Genomic DNA, 10,876 nt, shown 5'->3' on the forward strand with positions numbered 1-10,876 from the left:
AAAAAAAAAAAAAAAAATTATATATATTTTTTTAATCAAAAATTATTTAAAGATTAAATCGTGAACAGGGTGAATTGAGATTGCAATTTTATAACGATTAATTGTGAAGGCCTACTTGTCACTACAATGAGAATAGCTGGTCCACCTTAAAGTAGGGCTTAATCTAATCACAATTGCGATGTCACTCTGTGTGATTACATAACTGCAAACATTTGAGTAAACAAAAAAGGTGTGCTGTGTGCACTCCACGTTGTAACAACCTTCACTTTACCAACAGTAGTAATAACGGAAGAAATCGCCGCGTCTTAAGAAGCTCGGTGTTCTCTGCTAACTCACTTTATCGTCTTTGCTATCTCTTTTTCTTCTTACTTTTTTCACACAGCCGCTAAGCTAAATCCAACATCGCTCACTGTCGCTCTCCTCGCTTCACCACTCACACACTGACATCTCTTATTTGCCTGCCGTTCTCTAAAGCCGCCTACACATGTTCCACGGTAAAATTGCTCTGCTCTGGCCTTTCCATTGTTTTCTTAAGTTTGTCTTCAAAGTTAAAATTATTTCAACTTTGACCTTGCTGCTGACCCCTCTCTTTGCCTCTCTGGTCTTCGCCCTACCTTTTTTTGTGTTAGATGAAAGAAAATATCAATAGAAAACTGCACTTTAAAATGTAGCTCTCATTCTTTTTAATGGTGCCTTTTATAGTATGTTCAATGTTCGATTAAGAAAGTTGGAAATGATTTTCTTTCATTTGTTTTAAATTCAGCAAGCAATTCAAACACTTTAATATATGTGTATTTATCCTAAGTAACATTGTTATAACGACATTAAAGATCTTTATCACCTGTTGCCTATTTTCCCTGATATCATTATGTCGCAATTGTTATTGCATTGTAAAATCACAATATGACTTTTTCTCCAAATCTTGCCACCCTACGTTAAAGGTTAGCCTGCCTTAAGTTAGTGAGCATGTGCTGAAGTAGCTCCATGGCTAATCTATTTCACATTAAACCAGCAGGTAGCAAGCAAGACACAGAAACTTGGCTTGGGTCGTGAGGAGCTGTAGCATTTAGACTCAGATTCAGACTGCACTGCTACGTTCACAGCTATAGCGTTACTGCTAACTTCATACTTACCGACAAACATACCTCCCTCTCTCTCTGTGTACGAGAACCATCATGTGGTACATGTGTGCGGAAGACAACGAGCAGACGCCAGTCCCATGTGTGGGCTCGTCCAGATGCTCTCCTCTCTTGTTTTTACGTTCAAACGCTTAGGCGCTGCTCCAAAATGCTTAGGAGGTATGCCTAAGCTGTCAATTCGAGAAATAAAATAGCCCTTTTGGCTACCTAAAAGTCTAAATTGGGAAACTGTTAAGCGCTACCCTCTTGTTTCTTTACTTTTAGTCATCTTTATTTCCTGGTTAAAAGTTTCTCTGCCGAGTAGGCTAGTTATAATTAGTCTAGACTAGAGGATGAAAGCTTTGAAATACTTAATACTGCTCTTCGCTGCGTGTTGCTAATGGTGTGTGACATATGGATTATCTAGTTAGCTAGTTGAGAGAATGAAGGGACTTGCCAACCTCTGCGTAGCATTGAACCGTGCATGGACTGTAGAAGCCTGCAATTTGGCAGAATTTCTTTTAATAAAAAAAGATCCTAGCATTCCAGCTGTCAATAAACATGCATATGACGTTAATACCATGCTTTTCAGCCGGGAAACAACACAAAACCAAGTAGGCTTGGTAAACAAGATTTATTACATGATTAACATGTTAAATTTACTAGGCAACTAGAAACCAGCTGTAGCTTTGGTTGGACATTATTGTCATATAGCTTCTTGACATTGCTAAATATGTCTATCTCCTTCCCGCAGACTTAAACACACATAGTATGCCATCATTGGGTTGTGTTGTTAGCTCTGCTGTATTTTTCCCTGCAGGTTGTTTTTGTGTGTAATCTCTGGTCATTTTCATTATTTCCATTTATATCTTTGATTTCATTTAAATGTAATAGAAATGTCCCCACCATCCTCCACCAGGATGATAAAAACATAAATATAACCAGGAGTTATGTTTATGTTTTTTGTAACTTTAGAGGCTTGGACAGTACAAAGATTGGTATAAAGTATTATTCTATATCAACTTTTAATTGAAAGAGCCTTAACTTTTTTTTTTGACATAAATTCATCATACCAAGGTACGGCTCTTTCTCATAAAACTATAGGTATCATCAAAGTGTTAGATCATTTAGAGCATTAAGAGAGTGTATTTCACCTTGAAGGAATACTTAGTAAATGTGATAAGGTAACCTGTAAATGAGCATGGTCCTTTTTGTAATGTACTTCCTACCTTGCATGTGGCCATTTGAAGGGTTTTTTATGCGGGCAGAAAGTGTGACAGTAGTGCTTAGATGAGACCTCCATAACTGGTCATAGTGCAAGAGGTTTTAGGCGCTGAGCCCAAAATATGTCATTGACTTGTGCCACACACAACAGGAGATGGCTTTTGCATCACAGTAGTGTGTGTTAGTAAATGATTGGTTACAGGAGATTCTCCAATAAATTAATTGTTTCCACTTCATGGTTAAGTATGTGCTACTCTTCCAAATCGAGTGCTGGTACTTGGTTATTACACTTTAATAGCTCGCTTGCCAAACTAACGATATATTACTCCATGTGCTGGCGCAGATCAGAGAAGATGAATTGGCTATTAATTAGCGTTGCACTGAGAGGGCACAGGGGAGAGACTACTCATAGCCTTGCAATCAGTGTCAACGGTGGCCCTTTTCTGACTAGGACAGCCAGGGCAGGCCCAGGTCACTGAGTGTTATCATGAAACCCATTGAATCTGGTAGAAGAAGCAGCCTCAAACATGGCCACCATCTTGTTGAGTTAAACAAAGGACGAGGGAGTTTAACAATGTGCAACTGCAATTTGATCTGACGATTTTAGTCATGAGTGCGGACAGAATGTCAGAGATGCGTGGGAGGTTGTTTGGCTCCATGTTCCTTAACAAAAGCCTCACGTCCGAAGGACTTTGAATTAGAAAGTTATGGGGGAAATATTTGACGGGCAGAGATGATTTGTAGGGAATATTATTGTTTGGCTCACTTTTCTTGTGCAGCCTCTGAATTAGCCCTTTTATCACAATTAATTAAGCTTGCCTATAGGAGATGTTCCATCTTGAGCTCATCCACACAGGATAAATAAGTCAAAGCAGCAGGATATATGTCCTTTTATTGGCTGACTTGATCTCGGAAGCATCTGTAGTGGGGGGAAGCTGTCTCTGTGGTGCGACTTTGTGGAAGAGTCTCTCCCATCACTCACTTTGAATGCTTTTTTTATGACTCGTTTTGTTAAAAAACTCTTTTTTTTAATGCAAGGTATCAGGAGTTATGGCCTGTCTATGCAAATTAGGAAATTTTGACAGTTTGTTATTCATGTCATCGCCTTTTTAAACACTTAAAGGCAATAAATTTCCCTTTGACAGGCTGCTCCGAAATTGCCACTAAATATTATTAAATATTTTAACAAGTTCCTTGTAAATATGCCTTAAATGTTTGGACGATGGGCAGGAAGAAAAATGGCTTTGCATCAACTTATTAGAGGCTATAAAAGTGGCAGTGATTTATCATGGTTGTGGAGCAACTCAGGCCATCTTTTTTTTGTTTGCTTATACTGTTAGCTTGCTTTGTCCTGATGTGCACATTAAAGAGAGAAGCATCATGTTAAAAGCCTGCAGTTCCACAAGTTACGAAAGTGTTAGCAGCAGATATTGTTGTACCTGTGGTCCTGGAAAGACAGCGAAATATGCCAACAGCATTTTAAAGATTTAAAGCTTCTCATACCCATTTACAGTTTTGTGTGATATCAGTCCAGTTGATTTGATGTTGCCCATATTTGGTTTGATGTACAGTATATCTAAGGTGAAAATGTTGTTAACTCAGGCAGCTTTTAGCTTATATTTTACTATTTAATTATTTTCTGCCACATTTAAATGACCTGGTTTTCAAGAGTCAAGGTAAACTCTGAATGTTCTTATGATCATTCAAAGGAAGCAGATTTTGTGCAAAAGAAATGTTATCTCTTTCGGCATGACAGATTATCTGTGGCATTGTAATGCTTCTCTTCTGTGACACTGATCAGCAGATAGTTTGTCATTCTCCATTATCCACTGGCTTGTGCGCGGCTGTATTACTGTCCACGACAATGATGGTGTTGGTGTGATATGAATCGGAACAATCTGTCTGCTGTGTTACTTCTAAATGTATAATAATCAATACTTTTCTCTGGTCATACTTGTCTCAAATCTCCTTAATTACAAAGTCAAACTATAAAGAGAAGCTGAACTGCCTAAAAATAGTTTGAGAAGTGACACAGTCTTGTGGTTTGTGGTGCACCTTTCCATCGGTCAGGACTGGGAATAGAGCATCAGATTGGGGTCATTTAGAGTAACACCACTGTCTTTCAGGGGATTTATGTTTTAAACTGGCAATAAGCAGATTCCTTCATCCGCCACATTCCAGCTTTTAAATTCAGAAGTCAAGTTATTTTCCTGACTAGCCTATCATTTTGTGACTTAAAGTGGTTTCTTAATTTATTGCGCTCCAAATTACGATCAAGTTCAACTTCATGTTCTTTATTAACTCTTAAAAGAGGAAATGATGTCTGCCAGAACCCACAAAGACAGAAAAAAAGATACAAAATCACGACTTGCACAAAATTGCAAGACACAAAAACATTAAATGGAAACACTGTCATATTCCAAAATGCTGACTGTGCAGTTATCTTAATGGTTTTATTACAAAGTCTAAAAAGTCTAAAAAAGCCTGGTGCATATGTTTTATAATATGCGTCTGCTCCAATAATGCTTTCAGAGCATTTGCGTTCATTTTTAGCTTTATTTTGTCATTCATCTGCGTAATTCACACATTCTCTACAGAGCTGACTGGCTCCTGTTACCTTGTTTGTTAGAAGACAAGACAAGACACTCTGCACAACTGGACCTTGTCACAAAGCAAGGATGTGATATTCATTTTGAATTTTGTTTGTTTTTCAAGGTTCAAAACATATTTACTACTTAATATTAGCTTTTATGCTTTTCTTATACTGTAATACTTCTGCAATCTGATAAACAAGAGTGGCTTTCTAGACATCTTGATCTTGATCAGTGGTTTTGTTTGTTTAATGCTCAATATCATATTGTGTCTTACTGCCTTTGCTCTTTGATGCTCCTTTATAGATATGAGTAAGGCATGTTATCCACAAACCCTCACGGTTTGGTTAGAAGCCACTACAGTATTCTCCCAATCTCAGTGATGTCTGTACACATCACTCTTGCTGGTTAGTGTGACGTGACGCCTGCCATGTCAGCAACATGGCACATCTCTGTTTTCCCTCTCTGGAGCCCTCTGTGAGTTTTCCCTTGGGTTGGCAGAATAGGAGTGCCCCCTTGTCTGACTGGCTATAACCTTGCCACCAGCTTGTGTGTGTTTTTTCCAACTCTAAAGACTTGAACAATGATGACTCAAGCCACGCAGAGTACACCTCAGGGAAAATACAGTGGAAATAAAAATAACAAGTGGATTTTTGACTGCAGTCAGATGTGAGAGGAGGCACGCTGGCACTCGGCTAAAAGCCTGAGCAGATTCTGCCCCCCCAGTTCATTAGATTAGGCAGTCTCGTGTTCAGGAAGTGCTGAAAGGCACTGCAGATTGTATCTGCACAAAATGCTGTCCTTACGTCTAGAGACAGTTGCCAGTCCCAGTCTTTGAAATTCCAAAGTAGTTCTCAATCCAGTTAAGGACTGATATTGTGGTTGTATCGTTGTGGCCCTCCTGCTGAGGGTTCTTATTAGAAGGGTTAAGTATGAGGATGTCTGTGTTGGTATTTCTGCGGTTGCTCATCTGCTCACCGCACATGCATTTTTCTAAATTATTTATTTTCCTGACACCACCATATGGTGCTGTAACTTGTTTGTCTTGGAGCATGCTGGAGAAATGCAAGACCTAGACTGAATTACTTCTTGTGTGTATACATGGGAGACCCTCTTCAAACAATCCCTGTTTTTTTGTTTTGTTGCCTTTCTTTTGCTGGGTGGGCTCTGTTGATGCAATTCTGCGCAACCCTCTACAAGAGTTGTCTTCTCATCTACTTGAAAGCAAAGAGATAATAAACATAATTGGGCCAAAATGTGCAGATGTTTCAAAGAGATGCACAGAGGCCTCTGCCACTGGTCTGCAGTTGATGGGGCAACTGAACAAGAAGCTTGAAGGGCTTTGAAAAAATTGGGGCCCTGATCTTCTTTGAAATGCCACAATTAATTGCTATGCGGTGTCCCCAATGCATGGATGATTAAATGTGCTCCTAAACTGCCCTGATTTGTGGGGGCACCTTGCCGATTTTATTTGGTACTGTTAACATTTTCATCCCTGCATTATGCATGGTGCTGTGGGGCAAGGAAGTGCTGCAAACAAATGGCCTTAGAGATCGGCGTAAACATAGCGTACCATAAGAGAGAGAAGACTAACAGTTCAGCACCGCCTCCCTTAGTTTTCTTTTGACAAACTTGACAGCCCCTTGTGCAGCTTGGCTGTAGCTTAGCAGATCATTACAGTGTTGACTGAATTAGCAGATATATATGAAGAGTACAGGGTTGATGTTTTATAAAAAATGGAACATGCTCATCTGTATCTTTATTAATCAACAATGAATGCATGTCTGATATAATATTTCTATCTAACTAATTGAATATGATTACTCTTCCTTCAGCATGTATAGGCTGAGGTCACTTTCTCTAGTTAATTCTGACAGCCAAAGCAATGTGGTGCTGGTTCCTTTGTGTTTAGGGATTTTAATTCCTCATTGCAATAATCAGTGACTGATGGGAGCCTAGTGCTTTGTGAAAGCATGCCAAACGACATGTGCTTCCTTTTGAACATGAAACACTCATAGTAGAAATATGAATTTTCACATTAGAGCCATACTAACCCTCTGATTAGGATTTACTTGATCTGGGATCTTGGCTGTTAGAAGTGCAACGCTGCACACATGGCCTGCCCGAGTTGTCAGCTGTCATGGCATTGGCCCAGAGCCTTACACTTGGCAGGTCTCCACCCTCTCACCTCTGGCTGACAATGCAAATACAGGCAAACGATGTGTAGCCACTGCACAGCTTTATACACACTAATGTAATTCCATATGGATAAAAAAAAAAAGTTTGGTCAAGTTGATCATTAAAATGATCATCCTTTTCACTATGGTGGTCTTCTATTTTGGCAGTTGTGTCAGTTCTTTATTTTAAGTCATAAACCAGTCCATGCTCTCAAGTTCTTGCCAGTATATGCAGTGCTTATTTTTAACCCAGCCCCTTGCCATGAAAAGACTTTGCATGGCATTACCAGTAACTAATGCACAAGGCAATGGAAAGAGGGCAGATATTGTTTTTTATGGCCTGACCTTTGAGACATTATTATTTTTTTGATGAATAACTGTTTACTCTGAATGCAGGCATTAAACAAGTTTCCTCAAGGTTTGCCGGCATTGGCCCTGACACAAATGGCAAAACAAAAACATCTCATCCTGTTCGCAGGCAAAGTTATGCGTGCTGTCAGTGGATATGGAAAGTCTGTTTTAGCGGACTGGAGAGTAGTGTTAAATAGGTGGCAACCAGTTCATTAGGATGCCTTTCAGAGCATGAAAAATGACCTTTTCCCTTGTAATTGTAGTCTGAGTTCATAGAGTTGACTGGAACCAGAGCATACTGTATGTTGACAAGGATCACTGGAAACAATTAGCATTACATCTCACCAGTCAGTCTGAAAGCAGCTCTCAGTCACAACTTTTAACACCTTCTTGCATAAATGCCAGTCTGATTTGATTACATGTGACAGACAAGTTAGTTATATAAGCAAACACATACATTTAATTGATCAAGTACATTGGATTGCATCTAATAATTTGTGTGTCATGTCATAGTATGTTTTAAAAAGCATGATGTTGTAATCTTATACAATATACAGTAGTCCTTGATATTCCTCCCCACAGGTTTATTTATGGGGAAAAATGTAAATAGGAAACCTACAAACAGTGAAAGTATTTGATACATTGCCAATTTTGCAGTTTTTCCTACTTAGAAAGCATGTAGAGGTCTGTAATTTTTTTTTATCACAGGTACACTTCAACTGTGAGAGACGGAATCTAAAACAAAAATCCAGAAATCACATTGTATAATTCCTTTGCATTTTATTGCATGACATAAGTATTTGATCACCTACCAACCAGTAAGAATCCATCTCTCACAGACCTGTTAGTTTTTCTTAAAGAAGCCCTCCTGTTCTCCACTCATTACCTGTATTAATTGCACCTGTTTGAACTTGTTACCTGTATAAAAGACACCTGTCCACACACTCAATCAAACAGACTCCAACCTCTCCACAATGGCCAAGACCAGAGAGCTGTGTAAGGACATTTGGGATAAAATTGTAGACCTGCACAAGGCTGGGATGGGCTAAAGGACAACAGGCAAGCAGCTTGGTGAAAGGGCAACAACTGTTTTAATTATTAGAAAATGGAAGAAGTTCAAGATGACGGTCAATCTCCCTGGGTCTGGGGCTCCATGATAGATCTCACCTCGTGGGGCATTAATGATCGTGAGGAAGGTGAGGGATCAGCCCAGAACTACACGTCAGGACCTGGTCAATGACCTGGAGAAAGCTGGGACCACAGTCTCAAAGAAAAGCATTAGTAACACACTACGCCGTCATGGAATAAAATCCTGCAATGCACGCAAGGTCCCCCTGCTCAAGCCAGTGGATGTCCAGGCCTGTCTGAAGTTTGCCAATGACCATCTGGATGATCTAGAGGAGGAATGGGAGAAGGTCATGTGGTCTGATGAGACAGAACTAGAGCTTTTTGGTCTAAATTCGCTCACTGTGTTCGGAGGAAAAAGAAGGATGAGTACAACCCCAAGAACACCATTCCAACCGTAAAGCATGGAGGTGGAAACATCATTCTTTGGGAATGCTTTTCTGCAAAGGGGACAGTGCGACTGCACCGCATTGAAGGGAGGATGGATGGGGCCATGTATCGTGAGAGCTTGGCCAACAACCTCCTTTCCTCATGTGAGGGACCAAGCAGTTAAGGAAGAGGAAAGGCTTTTATTTGCCAAAAAAAATCATTACAACAAAATAAAGAAGGTTTTTGGGCCCATTAAAAAAAAAAAGGTCAAATAAACAGACGGTAACTAAAGCTCTGAACGTAAGAAGAAAAAAAAAAAAATTACTACTGACCTACTAACAAAGAAACAAATGGGCTGATCAGACCAATTTTAACACACAGGGGGAGACTAACAATAACTCTACTACAGAAACACAAACAACGCAAAACCTACCTTAAAAAAACTTATTCCAAATAAAATGTACTTTTACTTATCTTAACTCAGCAAAAAATACTCTATATACATCTAAACCCCAGAATATCTATAAAGCTGCTCCTTCTCCAAGCGCCACCCCTTTAAGCCAGCAGACCTCTTGGATCCCTCCCGGTCGTGGACTCCAACACTGGTAAGCTCAAAAGAAACAGTTATTAAACAGAATGACCATCTAAAAGTAACTAATAGTGCGCTTTCCCTAAAAGATACTTCTGTATAAATCAACTACGTAAAGTATAATGTATGTGAAATGAACCAAGTGTCCTGTAAATTATTTGTAACTGAATAAATGTTTGCAACAAATGAATGTGAGCATATAAACTAAACCTATAGAAAAATAGAAGTGCATGAGGTTACCGCTCTTAAGCTGGTTGTGTGGCCATGGCTGTGGCCATCACACCTCAGTAAGAGCATTGAAGATGGGTCGTGGCAGGGTCTTCCAGCATGACAACAACCCAAAACTCACAGCCAGGGCAACTAAGGAGTGGCATCTCAAGGACAGAAGCCTCTCAAGGTCCTGGAGTGGCCTAGCTAGTCTCCAGACCTGAACCCAATAGAAAATCTTTGAAGGGAGCTGAAAGTCCGTATTGCCCAGCGACAGCCCCAAAACCTGAAAGATCTGGAGAGTATGGAGGAGTGGGCCAAAATCCCTGCTGCAGTGTGTGCAAACCTGGTCAAGAACTACAGGAAACGTATGATCTCTGTAATTGCAAACAAAGGTTTCTGTACCATATATTAAATTCTGCTTTTCTGATGTATCAAATACTTATGTCATGCAATAAAATGCAAATTAATTATTTAAAAATCATACTCTGTGATTTTCTGGATTTTTATTTTAGAGTTCGTATCTCACAGTTGACATGTACCTATGATAAGAATTACTGACCTCTACATGCTTTGTAAGTAGGAAAACCTGCAAAATCAGCAGTGTATCAAATACGTTCTCCCCACTGTAAATAGTAATATATGTTTTAAATCGAAGTTAGCTTTCCATTGGGTATTTGTAGTCCCAAAATGATTAGTATTTTCTAATACTGTTAAAGGGTTGTTTACATTAGCAGGGTTTGTAAATATATGAAGAAACACATTTTACTCCATTGTATTTATAGCTGGCATGTAAAGGTGATCAATTCCAGTTAAGGTGATCAATTCCATTGAAAGAGATACAATGTTTAATTTGTGTACTGTATGTCTTTTCAAGACGCTCATCTCAGTCTGACATTAATATTAACCTAGAGTCTTAGGGGAGTGCAGTGTATTTATGTCACTTGTGGAAAGCATAAAAAAATGTGTTCAAGTCAATATTTATGTACAGCTTTAGTCTGGCAATGTATGTTGCCATATACAGCTAAGGGTTATAGCTTGTGCGTTAAACATTAATATACGTAACAGTTTTGGATAACTTGTCTTCTTTTGAATCTTCATTGCTGTCATCATCAGAAATTTCCC

The sequence above is a fragment of the Etheostoma spectabile genome, chromosome 7 (genome assembly GCF_008692095.1).
Source record: "Etheostoma spectabile isolate EspeVRDwgs_2016 chromosome 7, UIUC_Espe_1.0, whole genome shotgun sequence".
NCBI lineage: Eukaryota > Metazoa > Chordata > Actinopteri > Perciformes > Percidae > Etheostoma > Etheostoma spectabile.